Source organism: Diaphorina citri, unplaced genomic scaffold (assembly GCF_000475195.1).
Source record: "Diaphorina citri unplaced genomic scaffold, Diaci psyllid genome assembly version 1.1 scaffold962, whole genome shotgun sequence".
In the NCBI taxonomy this organism is placed as follows: Eukaryota; Metazoa; Arthropoda; class Insecta; order Hemiptera; family Psyllidae; genus Diaphorina; species Diaphorina citri.
The window spans coordinates 48,731-60,148 of NW_007378393.1; positions in this window are offsets into that span (position 1 = coordinate 48,731).

Genomic DNA, 11,418 nt, shown 5'->3' on the forward strand with positions numbered 1-11,418 from the left:
GACAGTTCTCTGTCACTCTCCTGTCCGGGTCGGAGAGAGATACAGTTCTCTGTGTCACTCTCTAACTTGGGACTGCGATTGACATAGTTCTCTGTGTCACTCTCCAACTTGAGACTGAGATTGACATAGTTCTCTGTGTCACTCTCTAACTCGGGTGGGAGAGAGACAAAAATTATCTTCCTCGCTTCTCTTGGGGTGGGGGAATAACTTTCAGTTCATCACTATTCTGATTCACATGGCCAGAAATTTAACCAATAGGTACTTTGCAAAGACATTTTTCAGTTCCGCAATGGTCAGTCCATCCTATTTCTATAGATTTTTCATCAAAACAAACACATAAAAGGAACACTTGAGACTGAGATTGACATAGTTCTCTGTGTCACTCTCTAACTCGGGTGGGAGAGAGACAGTTCTCTGTCACTCTCCTGCCCAGGTGGGAAAGCGACATAGTTCTCTGTGTCACTCTCTAACTTGAGACTGAGATTGACATAGTTCTCTGTGTCACTCTCTAACTCGGGTGATAGGTAAAATTCACATTTAAAAGGGCTTCCTATAGGTATGATTTCCTACTTCTACAAAGCCCACATAAGTCCGATATAGTAAAAAAAATCGATGCATAGGTAGGTAGGACCTCTTCTTAGGCCTCCATTAGCCCGATCTAGCCCAAAAAACGATAGGTAGGTATTAGGATACACCGGGACTACGAAGAGGATAATCGGAGATAAAATCCACTTTCATCTTTTTTTTCCTCAGTTATTCGAATTTTATGAAATCGTGCACCGTTTCCATCTCTCCCTCTTCTCTTTTTTTACTTCCTCCATCTTTCCTTTTCACCTCCCCTCTAATCCTCTTTATCCTTTCTCATCTTCTTCTGCCCCTCTTCATCCTTCTCTCTTTTCTCCTCCTCCTCCTTCTTCTCTTCTTCCCCTTCCACCTCTCTTCATTCTTCTCCTCCTCTACCCTTTCCTTCCCCTCTTTCTCTCTCCTAATCCTAATCCCTTTTGTTCCTGTGCTATTTTTAATCCTCCCTCCTCCTTCCCTGTGTTCTATTGTTATCCATTGTCCCTTTCCACATTTAAATGTTTATTAACTCTTTCAAGGGCGGTGGTTAATGTACTGACCACCTTTTTAGAGCGCAGTAGGGGCAGATATTTTCAAGCTTGTGGAACCTTTTGGAAGTTTTACCAAGTTTTTACTTTCTAGGTTAAGTTCTGTTGCAATGGTGATAGCTGGCTGCTTGTTTGAAGTGACTAAGTTTTGTTGCAATGGTGATACCTACTTGTTAGTTGGGTGATTGTTTGAAGTATCGAAGTCACTAACGGGTGGTTGGAACTATGTTTGAAGGTTGTGCATTTTTTCTCTCCACTTTTACACTTTCTCTTCTTCTTCTTTCTTGTTCTTTTTCTTCTCGTTTTTCTTTTCTTTCTTCTACTTCACCTCTTTCTTTTTCTTCTCCTTCTTTGAGCGCTTTAACTCTTTCAAGGGCGGTGGTTAATGTACTGACCACCTTTTTAGAGCGCAGTAGGGGCAGATATTTTCAAGCTTGTGGAACCTTTCCTACATATATGTATAGTAGGTAGATAATAAGTATTACCTTATGGTATGATATAGTGGTATACATAGGGAAAGGTAACTATACATAGTAGGTACCTACATACCCTCTTTCCCTTGTTCAACGTTAATAAATTTTGAAATTTTGATTAAAAATATCTCCTCGTGGAACTCACTCTCTCTCTCCCTCTCTTCCTCCTCCTTCTTACCTCTTTCTTCTTTCGTTTCCTCCACCCCTCCACCACCAGCAATACCACTACCACAGCCACCACCATCACCTCTTCTTCCTCTTCCTTCTTTAATCCGTCTCCTCCTTCTCTTCTTCTTCTTCTCCTCCTCCTCTTTCACCTCCACTACCTCCTCTATTTCTTCCCCACTCTTCTCTTCTTCTTCTTCTTCTTCTTCTTCCTCCTTCTCCTCCATCTCCCTTTGTCGAGAGTCCACAAAAACCCTTGAAAGCTTCTTAGTACCCCTCCTCTCTCCTTCCCCCCCCCCCAAGTACCCAACAGGGAGAAATTACTCTTAACATAATATTGGCCTGGAGACAGAGAGAGAGAGGGAGGGTAGAGAAAGAGTAACAGGGAGTTAGGATGGAAGGAAAGAGTGAAATTGAGGAAGAGCAAGAAGGAAAAAGAGAGCGAGAAAGCGAAGGAGAAAAAGCTTGAGAAGAGATAGAAATGGCGAAGGTATATGTAAGGTTAGACAGAGATAGAGATTAGGAGAGGGAGATAAAAATAGACATATAAAGAGAGGATTAAAATGAGACAAAGGGAGACAGAGAGTGAATGGACTAAACCGGGGAGACAGCCTAGTTAGCTTGGTTGGTAGTGCTTCTACCTTGTAAGTACTAGACCACGGGTTCGATTCCCGTCCGGGGCGTATTTTATCTTAAACGGATAATGTTTGTTCTCGGAACGGCTGGCTTTCTCCTATCCTGTCTTCCTTCTGTCTTCGATGTCGGGACGATAAGACCTTAGCAATTACATTTCCCTCTATCAAACCACTCTGGAAAAAAAGGAAACGATAGCCAACGCTATTTTGCACCAGTTTCCCAAGGAGGAATGACTGAAGCGAAGCAACGTTGAGCGTGGTTGGTAGCTGCACAGTGTACATACACAGTTAACCGCCTCTAAAAAATACCTTATATTTTTCTTTCCTGAGGGCTTTGAAAAAGGAGGTAAAAAAAGGTAATTTGAAAAATGAAAATAAAACTCAAGGTCTGGAAAAAAGCAGAAGGAAACGGCTGCAAAATATATATATGAGAGAGAGAGAGAGAGAGAGAGAGAGAGAGAGAGAGAGAGAGAGAGAGAGAGAGAGAGAGAGTAAAATTTGTTTATAAGAGATACTGAAGGGAAAGATAGAGAGAGAGAGACCAAGTGTTTGTATGTGTGCAAGAAGGAGAGATCTAAAAAAATGTAGGCATTAAAATAGAAATTAAAAAAAAAGGTAGGCGTAAGGGAGAAAATATGCTTTTACCAGAACGGGAAAATGATTATGGGATGGAAAGAGAGAGAGATAGAGAGAGAGAGAGAAAGAGAAAAGAGAGAGAGAGTGAGAGAGAGAGAGAGAGAGAGAGGAGAGAAAAAAAAGGTTAGAGAATGAAATATTAAGGGGGATGCTGAGAAAATCCGCCTTAAACACAATTCAAGGAGTGCGCCTTGTTTTTATCAATGTCCCTAGAATTCCTTATTTCAACGAAGTGAGTTTCAAATCTTTGGAGCAGTTCCAAGTTCAAAAAGGTACATCATAACATTCCGTTGAGTCAGCACACCAGACATCCGGAGGCTAATTTCAATCAGCATGGTTTTTCGTCTGTCTATTTCACCATACCTACATCTTGAAAGGTTTGCCGTCGATTTTGATGGAATCCGTCAATAAATTTCAACAAATAAAAATTATTTTCTTAGGCCAGCCACTCACTATCAGGTAGACCTGACCGGTACGGCTGAAAAGGTCCACCTGTCAGGTCTACCTGATAATGAGTGGGTCTTATTAGAAATAATCAAATTATGAATGAACCCCGGAATGGGCAATAATATTTCCTTCAGTCAGGAGACTATGCTGATGCATAACATAACATAACATTGCGTACCCGTACAATCCGCAGACTAGGTATACATACTGCCTCCCCACAATATTCACTATTTAGGATATTAGTTATGCTGATTCACATCATAACATTCCGTTGAGTCAGCAGACCAGACATCTGGAGGCTAATTTCAGTCAGAGATAAAATTAGAAGGATCATCCAGGTTAACAGGTAACGAGAATGCTTGGTATGGCTTCGGGTGACATTTGTGACTGTGACAAATTAAATTACGGTTCGTGTGTGTCCTTTTATCAACCCAAGAACCCTCCTCCTTTTAGTCCTTCCCCTCTTGTACTTTTAGTCCTCCCCTCCTGTGGTTTAGTCCTTCTCTCCTTTTGAAAATTTATCTACAGGATCAAACTGAATCCGCAAGGATTCGGGAAAGGTGATGCGTTGATGACCAATGTGACCATGTGTGTGGGCAATTGGGTGCTGCGCTCACCTGGTAATTAAACGAGTCAGCTTGGAGGGTAGCGTGTCTGCCTAGTAAGCACTGGGCCGCGGGTTCGATTTCCTCCCGGGGCGGATCTTATTCTGAACGGATAATGTTCGTTCTCGAAAGGCTTTCTCTTATCCTGTCTTCCTTCTCTCTTCGATTTCGGGACGATAAGACCTTAGCAGTTCCCTCTATCAAACCTCAACAAAGGATTTGAAATTTAAATATTATGCCTAATCGTTGACAAAGATTTGACTTTTGAGTACCTTTGAGAAAAAATGACAACTACATACGGTACTCAGGGTCTTCTGTGGCCTTTTTCCATTATTAATCTCGGAACTCCTGAATCCAAATATCTCTGACCCTTGCATTGACCCTGTAGCAAAATGTAGGCATTAAAATAGAAATTAAAAAAAGGTACCTACCTAGGCGTAAGGGAGAAAAAATGCTTTTACCAGAACGAGAAAATGATTATAGGTAGGATGGAGAGAGAGAGAGAGAAAGAGAAAAGAGAGAGAGAGAGAAAGAGAAAGAGAAAAGAGAGAGAGAGAGGAGAAAAAAAAGGTTAGAGAATGAAATATTAAGGGGGATGCTGAGAAAATCCGCCTTAAATATAATTCAAGGTGTGCGCCTTGTTTTTATCAATGTCCCTAGAATTTCTTATTTCAGCGAAGTGAGTTTCAAATCTTTGGAGCAGTTCCAAATTCAAAAAGGTACATTCCGTTGAGTCAGCACACCAGACATCCGGAGGCTGATTACTGTCAGCATGGTTTTTTGTCTGTCTATTTCACCATACCTACATCTTGAAAGGTTTGCCGTCGATTTTGATGGAATCCGTCAATAAATTTCAACAAATAAAAATTATTTTCTTAGGCCTGCCTCTCACTATCAGGTAGACCTGACAGGTACGGCTGAAAAGGTCCACCTGACAGGTCTACCTGATGATAATGAGTGGGTCTTATTAAGAAATAAACAAATTATAAATGAGCCCGAATGGGCAATAATATTCCCTTCAGTCAGGAGACTATGCTGATGCATAACATAACATAACATAACATTGCGTACCCGTACAATCCGCAGACTAGGTATACATACTGCCTCCCTACAATATTCACTATTTAGGAGACTAGTTATGCTGATGCATAACATAACATTGCGTTGAGTCAGCAGACCAGACATCCGGAGGCTAATTTCAGTCAGAGATAAAATTAGAAGGATCATCCAGGTTAACAGGTAACGAGAATGCTTGGTATGGCTTCGGGTGACATATGTGACTGTGACAAATTAAATTACGGGTTATGTGTGTCCTTTTAATCAACCCAAGAACCCTCCTCCTTTTAGTCCTTCCCCTCTTGTACTTTTAGTCCTTCCCCTCCTGTGGTTTAGTCCTTCTCTTCTTTTGAAAATTTATCTACAGGATCAAACTGAATCCGCAAGGATTCGGGAAAGGTGATGCGTTGATGACCAATGTGACCATGTGTGTGGGTAATCGGGTGCTGCGCTCACCTGGTAATTAAACCAGTTAGCTTGGAGGGTAGCGCGTCTGCCTTGTAAGCACTGGGCCGCGGGTTCGATTCCTCCCGGGGCGGATCTTATCCTGAACGGATAAGGTTCGTTCTCGAAAGGCTTTCTCTTATCCTGTCTTCCTTCTCTCTTTGATTTCGGGACGATAAGACCTTAGCAGTTCCCTCTATCAAACCTCAAAAAAGGACTTGAAATTTAAATATTATGCCTAATCGCTGGCAAAGATTTGACTTTTGAGTACCTTTGAGAAAAAATGACAACTACATACGGTACTCCGGGTCTTTTGTGGCCTTTTTCCATTATGAATCTCGGAACTCCTGAATCCAAATATCTCTGACCCTTGCATTGACCCTGAATCCAAATATCTCTGACCCTTGCATTGACCCTGTATAGCTACCATCTAACACACACAGACCATTATACCCACGTACATACGTAAACACATCTTGCTTTCAGGGCATTTCACCTCTTGTGATGATGATATCAGTTGTAAGTATTGTACATGATGTGGGATAATAATAATAACAATAGTAATGATGCTAATATCTATCTAAAATTTGGACTTTCCGGACAACCTCCCAAAATAGACTGTACCTCATTTAGACTGCCAGGATGAGACTGAAAAGCCCTTAGGGGGTTGGTACCCTTCCCTTTAGGATAAAGGGTGTGGGTCGAAGAGAAAGAGAAAGACTGTAAAGAGGAGGAGGTGGAAGAGAGACGGATGGATTGTCGTATTTCATTTAACATCTAACCGTAAACCGAAATTTAGAGAGTGGGGGTAAAAATCTCGTAGTGGGGATAATCAGCTGATTAAAAAAAACCAGCTGTTCGCATTAACCGAGAAAAAAATGGCGACTCTATCGTTAACCGAAGTCCAGAGCTCGGTTGAGTATGGCAAGAGGAGAAACGTAAACCTAAAAGTGGTTAACGCCCCTCACGTCTTAAACACACTTCCATGTGAGGGGAGGTAGTGACCTTGAATAAACCGGGCTGCGGTTAGCGGTTAGATGTTAAATAAAATACGGCAAATTTGGGATATAAGAGATGGAGAGAGGAAAATTTTTCCTATTCTCGTTCATACATAGAAGGGTTTAAAGAGGGGAAGGAGAAGAAGAAGGATAAAAAAGAGGAGGCGAAAAAAGACGTGAGAGGATAGCAGGAGGAGAAGGAGTAGGAAAAGGAGGAGAAGGACGGGGAGTGGCAAATGGTAGATTGACAAAAAATGGACGGAAAACTCGGAATGGAAGAAAAAAAGGGGGGAGGAAACGAACGAAAAGAAGGAGGAGGAAAACAGCACAGATAAGGACGACGTGGTGAAGAAGTAGTAGAAGAAGAAGAAGAAGAAGAAGAAGGAGGAGGAGGAGGAGGAGGAGAAGAAGAAGAAGAAGAAGGAAAAAAAAACGAATCGAAGGAGAAGAGTAAATAAAAAGGGAGTCAAAATTAAGGGAAAAGAGGGGAATGAAAAAGGGGTAGAAAATTAGGGGGAAGAGGGGCGAAGTTAGTTTGGCTTCGTTATAAATGCAAAACACGATTTGAACGCCCTTTAGCCGTAGACTTGATGTCAGAAAACGAAATGAAAAAATCCCTAAAAAAAGTCCCTATATAAAAAAAAATCCCTAAAAAAAGTGAGACGAAAAAAAAGAGGTTGACATTTTTCCCCTCGTTCATAATTTGAGATGTTTAGTTGGTTATGGTACCCAAGGGAATTTTCTGAAATCAGGGATTCCCAAAAGAACATTCATGTCAAAGTAGGGGTTCTTAAAGTAGGGGTGATCTTGAAAATTTCAGGCATTAGGCTTGAGTGGGAAAAGCCGTGAGTGTTATAAGAGAAAATGAGAGAGAGAGAGAGAAGGGAAGTTTGAAGTTGAGGCAGTTTATGAAAGAGAGGGATATCATGAGAAAGATATTAAATGAGAAAGGGAGAATGGAAGAGAGAGAGAGAGGGAGGGAGAGAGAAAAAAGAGTAAGAGAGAGAGAGAAAGATAAAGAAACAGAGAGAGAGATACGTGAAGTAAATCAGGACTGGGGAAGTAATAAAATAAAATACGAGAGGACAGGAGAGGGGGTGTTAAAGTTTTGACGGGTGTAAAATATAGCAGCGAATAACTCTATCAAGGCAAGTAACATTAGTCGAACTAATCAAGTATGGAGTACACGAGAGGAATTAGTATTGGAATATGAAAATATGCCTCGAAATAATTAAGTCAGTCATACAAGTATGACAATGTAAACGGTATCTGATATCTTGGGCGGGTGTAAAGTTTTTTGCAGTTAACCTAACCCGCCTAACCGGTAAATAAAAATAAAAAATAATAATTCCATTAATAAAAACAATGTAAGCGTGCCTACAGGGTGTTTCATAATGATTAAATTTTCTGCCTTGGATCACTGAAGTTAAGCAACGTTGCTTGTGGTGGGTATCCGCGTTTCTTCATTACGGGGTCGAGTGGATTGGAACACATCACATGCCTTCAGGCACACTCCATTTTGTCAATCTTCTAGTTTTACCGTACCCTTTTCGAATCTACATGTGAAGAAATTGTGTGCTTTTTCATGTAAACCACTACCTATCTTTATAAAATGACCTACAATCTGCATCTAGATTGTTGGTCTTTTTATAAAGACTTCCTCGTTAATTGTTTCCTTTTTTTTACTTTCTATTTTTGACAAGTGGCATCAAACCGTCTCACCCTCAAACACGAATAAAAAGAATTTCAATATTAAATATGTACTAGGAAAGGATAGGGGCAGAAGGGACAGATATGAAATAATGTTATGAACCTAAATCCAACATGAACTTAGAGGGCGTTAGGGATGTTGCGATATATCGAAAACCGATATATATCGATATATTTTTCGTCGATATATCGATATATATCGATATATTTTTTTGTCTCTCTGTCTTTCTCCCTCTCTCTGTCTTTCTCCCTCTCCCCCTCCCCTCTCTCTCATACTTATTGAACGCTTGAAGTTGGAGCTCTATAAGTTTCAACACGACAACATTTTCCATTTACTTTGTGTTTGTCCGTTAAGTTTGTTTACTTTGTGTTTGTCCGTTATAAGTTTGTTTACTTTGTGTTTGTCCGTTAAGTTTGTTTACTTTGTGTTTGTCCATTAAGTTTGTTTACTTTGTGTTTGTCCGTTAAGTTTGTTTACTTTGTGTTTGTCCGTTAAGTTTGTTTGCTGTTTGTTTGATAGAGGTTTAACGTCAGGTGTATAGGCGTCAAGGTCGTTCAGGGTTTTTAGTGTTTAGGTGTTGTGTTTGTCCGTTAAGTTTGTTTACTTTGTGTTTGTCCGTTAAGTTTGTTTACTTTGTGCTTGTCCGTTAAGTTTGTTTACTTTGTGTTTGTCTGTTAAGTTTGTTTACTTTGTGTTTGTCCGTTAAGTTTGTTTACTTCATGTTTGTCCGTTAAGTTTGTTTACTTTGTGTTTGTCCGTTAAGTTTGTTTACTTTGTGTTTGTCCGTTAAGTTTGTTTACTTTGTGTTTATCCGTTAAGTTTGTTTACTTTGTGTTTGTCCGTTAAGTTTGTTTGCTGTTTGTTTGATAGAGGTTTAACGTCAGGTGTATAGGCGTCAAGGTCGTTCAGGGTTTTTAGTGTTTAGGTGTTTAGTGAGGCGGGTTTAGCCTCCATTCGGGTACAAGCTACTCGTCTCCTCTCCTCACCTAGCCGGTCCTAGCCTGCGTGGGACCGTGAAAAGCCCGCCATATGTGATTGCCCAGATCGACCCATCTAGATACAAGCGCAACATTACGTTGGTTAACTTCAGTGATCCATGGGAAACTGATGTATTCAACGTGCTAAGGTCAGCGCCGATGGCTAAGCGAATGAATGAATGCCTCCAAAATAAAACTACATTCACGTGGTCTATAAAGAAGGAAATTGAACTAATACCCGAAAGACTCACACTTTTAAGTCGCCGAGGTAACGGAACTGATTGAAGGGTTGGCGGGTTCACAAAATGTAGGGTGAAGAATAGGACATACCACGTCTGATCCTAGCATCCTAGTACCACTGGCACATCCATTCATCAGTAAATCCCTTCTCTAGTAGGGACTGTAAGGAGTCCCTAATCCCCTCTCTAGGAGTCCTCTACATCCAGTTGAGAATCCTATCATTCTTCATCCACCAGACACTTTCCACTAATGCTAAAACATGCAAACTTTCTTCACACCATGTACTTCTTACGTCTGTGTGTCTGACAGATATTCCTTTTTGTCGGATTGCACAAAAAATACAAGAGGAGCTGGGTGCAAAAAAAGGGCAATAAATGAAAATCATTAAACTGAGATATTTAACTTTAAAGTTTTCAATTTTTCATCAACATGTAGGGCATTGATTTTTCTCTACATTTCCGCATAACTCCTGATCCGACCCTGACATGAGTATATGGGAAGTGAGGAGTTGTGTAGGATTTGTACAGATTTGCCGTTAAAGTTTTCCACTTACACATCAATACTGATACGAGTAGAAGAGGAAACGTTGAATCGATCTCAATCCTTCGCTCAAATATGCAAATAAAGAAAGAAAAAAAAGTTAAGCGTCTATTTCCCTAATACAAATACCTAGTAAACCTAAATAAAAAGTAATTCAAAAAGTTTCAGAATTTCCTGTACAGTTCCAAGTTGAGATTTAAAAAAAAAAAAAAAAAAAAAACTTTCCCGGAACCCTAACGAACAAGCTAAAGTCCCGTCCAAATCCCAAATGTAAAAAAAAAAATAAAAAAAAATAAATAAATAAAAAAAAAACCTGAAACTATTTAAGTTTTCCCCTGTCCTGTGGTGTTGAAAAATAAATTTTATGTAAATTCTATCAACATCGAGAAAGTATGTTTTTTTTTTCTTCACTTTTTCTAAGTCAAAGTGACAAGATATACACCTTGTTTCAATTTGCAAGTCAATTCCCAGATTATATCCATTTTTTATAAGGACTTGGCAGCGTATCAATAAGGTTCTTCTCTTTTACCTCAGAGGAGACTTGCATACAAACCGACTTGCAATGGTTACCTACACGTTATCGGATGGCGCTGTTTACACAAACACCCTTCCCATGACTATAATATTTGTACAGGCCGCTTATACACAGGTAAGGTGACAATTTTCGATTGCAGAACGAGATCTTGAAACTGGATGAACGAGAAATAAATTGCGAGGAAAATAAATTATTTATTTAAATAATAGTTTAAGTTTTCATCGATTTAGATTTTAGACTACGTAAATCGTAGAACCACCTGGACATCATGGAGTTATTCTTGTTCTTAATTTCTTGACTTATTTTATGTGTCTTACGTATTCTTGAGAGTTAATTTTTCTTCCTTGAGAATTCAAGCAACGAGTGTCCATGATAAAGTAAGTCTAATTATGTGTCTTACGAAAAAAAAATGTGTCTTTGGGCCACTTTTACTGAGCCAATTGAGAGACAGACAGTCCTGTAACTGCCAAGGTCATATCAGGCTTTCATGCCTGACCATTTCGCTGATGGGATTTCACATCCCTGGAACCTGGAATGTCATGCCAGAACTTTCACTTTTGAAGGAAATTTGACCAGACGAGCTCAAAAAGATAACGGGAGACAAGGACGGAAGAGAGAGTGGGACGAAGAGAGAAAGAGAGAGAACGAAAGGAAGATATTTGAACAATTTTTACTTCAAAAAAAGACTGGAAGGGAGAGAGAGGAGGAAGAGAGAGAGAATTATGTTTCAGTTGACCACAAGTGAACCTTATGTACACAATTTCCGGAAAATTCGAAAAGAGAGAGAGAGAAGTCAGGGAGTTAAAAAGAGAAAAATAGAAAGAGCGAATAAGAAGGAGAGGGAAGG